This window comes from Drosophila pseudoobscura, chromosome 4 (genome assembly GCF_009870125.1).
Source record: "Drosophila pseudoobscura strain MV-25-SWS-2005 chromosome 4, UCI_Dpse_MV25, whole genome shotgun sequence".
In the NCBI taxonomy this organism is placed as follows: Eukaryota; Metazoa; Arthropoda; class Insecta; order Diptera; family Drosophilidae; genus Drosophila; species Drosophila pseudoobscura.
In genome coordinates, this window is record NC_046681.1 from 28,153,848 (window position 1) to 28,157,754 (window position 3,907).

Sequence of the window (3,907 nt, forward strand, 5' to 3'; positions counted from 1 at the left end):
GAAGTGACAGACAGACAGCCAGCCAGCCCAAGCGGCCAGCAGAAGCAGCAGCAGCTCAACAATACCATTACACAGACACACTCTCGTGCTGTGGCCTCACACAGATACGAGAACTCATGCACGGATACACTCGTGCCCATGCTTCACACATACACACACACACAGTGATGAAAAGAGCAGGCCGAGCATGGACAGAGACGTAGAGGTGGCGGCGGGTGGTAGTATCTGTATCTGTATATGTGTATGTTTTTGCTCTCTGCAGCGATGATGTTGGCAGCTGCTTTCGTTGTAGTTGTTGCTGTTGCTGTTGTCGTTCGCGCTATTGAATGAAATGCTGCTGCTACTACCCCAGCCCCTGCTGCTGCTGCCCCGCTGCTGCTACTGCTGCAAACATTTAACACCGCAAACCAGGCTGAAGCTGGCCATCACACAGATACAATATGCGGATACAGTGGAAGCTCGCCAAAGTTGAACAAAAGTTCAAGTTTTTTCAAGGGAATTCGCTGAAACGAAAATATGATTGAGAGCCAAATGGCATTGAAGTGGCATTTTGATAGAATTTAAACTTGACGGTTCCTGAACTCGAAGATACATATAACCATAAATCGAAGCAAAGAAGAAATGATTTACGAGTGTTCAATACACATATAATAGATTGAAAATATGCGATTAGCCTGCATATCCACTGAATACCAGATGAACTTGATGTTGATGTAAAAACAATATCTACGTCTATAGATAAAACAGCCTCTAGTCTCTAAAGATCCGTCATGGAAGTTTCACTGTAGTTCTTCAGAAAGAGAGTTTGCTCCCAATCAATGAATTCAAAGCTACATTCTATGCCATCCATCCCATAAGGAGACTTGTCAAACAGGCTGTCAGCATTGCCCCCCGGTTCTCATCTCAGAGTGCTCACTGTATCTGTGCAATGCTCTCACCCATACCGATGGGAACGCACACACACACAAGCACACACACTCTTCTGGCTGACTGGATAGATGGCTGACTGGGCTGGTTATTGGTCTCTGGCTCTTTCGGCCTTTCTGGCTTCTTGCTAAAGGTGTAGCCTATCCGCCGTGCCGCTCAATTCGGCTGAAGCCGTACAACAACAACAGTAACAACAGCCACATCTGAAGACTTCTCCCTCTCTTCAGGGAACGTTCCGTTCGGCGTTGTTGTACCCTTCATAAGAAAAGGTGTTATTAACTTTGTTTGTAATGCGTCAAAGAGTGTTGTTGCCGTCTGTGCTCCTCTCGTTGGGAGTGTGTGTATGTGTGTGTATGTGGGTCTGCACTTTTTTGATGATTCTTGGTAAAGAAACCCGCTTTTACCATCTTCTTCCGCTCATTTCCTTGAAATTTGGTATTAAACTTGAGAGAATTTTCAATTTTGTGTACACTTTAAAGAGGGTCTCGTTGTTTTGAGCAGACGTTTGCCCTTGCTCCAGATTCTATAGATACATATGTATCTTTTCCGATTCTCGTAGATACGAGACTATTTCCATTACTTTGGATTGATCCAGCCATTTGCTTTAAATATTTCAAGGAAATTTCATACAAACGATGATGCGGCAAGGGTACCTTAAGCTTCGGTGTTCAAAGCTAGCCTTTCTTTCTTGATTTTTAATAGCATTTCATGTGAAATTGTTTCGAACAGGATAAGTGCACTGTGAGGAGGGGCAGCAGACCCAGAGAAAGAGGGAGAGGATGGGGACGGGGGCGCTGCTTAATTGGCGCTCCACGAGAGGCAAAGAGATGGCAGAGCCACAGCGAACGTGAACGAACATGAAAGATCTTGCAAAATGCCAAATTGTCTGCTTGGCAACGGCCTGAGCGAGCGTTCAGCTGCTGCCACTCACACAGATACACACAGCTATAGATGCAGACACAGCCACAGACACAAATGCAAACAATCATAGGTACTCCGTCCGTAGGATTTTGGCTATTGCCCTTCCTCTTTGCTTGCCTTTCTTTCGTTTATCCTATTGTTATTTGTTTTTCCTTTCTGCTCTTTGGCATTTTCGATGAGATTTCGCTGGAAATTTGATTTTGTTCGTTTCTCGTTTTTATTGTTAATTGTTCGCGTGAATTTGTTCAATTGAAACGCAATGCCAAATAGTGAAATGTGGGCAAAACACTCAATTCTGTAGGTGAGTGAGTGCGTCTGTGTGTGTGTGTGTGTGTGTGTGTCGAGTGGCTCTATGAAGCGAGGGGAGGGGATGGGATAAGTACTCGTACTCATGCTGTGAGAGGGATGATGTGTTGGCATAGGCCTACGTTTGGTACTGCATTGTAGTTATAGGGAAATATGATATCGTATGAACATTGCTTGTTTTCGGATTGTAAAGCCAAAAGAATGAAAACATGTTATATTGTTTGGCCGATTGAGATGTTCGGGAATGAATATCATTCGGAATTATTGAGAAATGCAGTTCAGATTCCCGCCAGACTTTGTTGCCTGTTTTTAAGATTTCTCAACTCTGATATGCATATCTTATCCGTAGTTAAACAGCTTCTGGATGTGTTTATTCTTTGTTATATATTTTTGAATTTCTGTACATTTATCTTAAGGTAGATAGTACCTCTTATCATAGCCAGTCTCAGATCACACAATCATAGGTCACGGCTATATTTCTTGGACTGAATTATTCAACTTTATGGTCCAAAGTCTCATCCTTTACAATATACCCGAATACTCGTACGAATTGTATCTCAATTCTCCTGCTGACTGCTGCACTGACCTTATTGTTCGAGTATTTCCATAGTAAACCCATTTAAGAGCAATCCGCATAAAGGTGACACGAAAACTGTTGTGACAAAAGCAGCGAACGACCGAAAAACCAGTTCCAAGCATTTTCTCTATTTGTGTCCAAGTTTCGTAATCAATGGTAACACACACACGAGCTTGTGTGTGTGTGCACATTTGAATGGGTTTCCACGACAAAGCTCCCGGGACTATGAGCAATAATCAACATGCGATTGGACTATATCTCTTGACCTTACCCCAGCCTGCTCTCTCCACCACTTATCAGAGCCGCATGTCTCCTGTTCTCCCCCGACGCTTCGTCTGTCCGTCTCTCCGTACATATTTGCTTTTCCTGGGAAAAGCGAACGAAATGCTTTTGATTGTTCTAAGAATTTTGTTTCGTTTCAACTTTGCAAACGTACGGTTTCTGTTGATAAGCCGCCGTCGTCGGTGTTTCTCTGCTCTGACAGTATCTGTGAGCGGGCTATCTTTGTGGGCGGGTGTTTGTTGGTTCTGCGGTTCGTAGTAATTTATCAATGAATTTTTGTATAGAAACTTGTATAATCGTTTCGCCTTGCTGATAGTGCGATACATACGTACTCTTAGACGTATACATATATGTACATGCGTACATTTGTATATTTCTACGTATTCGCAAAGGTCGCCTTAGTTCTTTTCGTATCTGATTACGTTTCTGGCCAATCGTAATCACTAAAATTATACATTTTAATCAGTCACGTTTACCGTTTACCGTTTACCGTTTGTCGTTTGTCGCTCAAGTGCTTTTCCCTTAATATATTATGAGAGTGCTGCAGTTTGCCGTTCAGTTAATATTTCCACGCGGAGTCGAACAGGTAAAAACGGAGGGAGACCTTCCAGTGAAACTGATTTCGCGACACAAACCTACCTCAATCTAGAAAAAGTGCAAAAATAGTTTTACTACTACTATTATCGGTTATTTCGTTTCATCGGGTGAATAGAAATCGAACTTAACTTCGAAGCGGGGTATTCCTTCATCAATGTGATACTCTAACATTTTGGATACGCTTAAAGATATTTTCTTCATGATTCATTGCTAATTTAAAACTTATTCCTTGACGATAAACTTGAGAAACAACAGACAAGATATCAATATCGTATCAACATCCTATAATGAATCAAT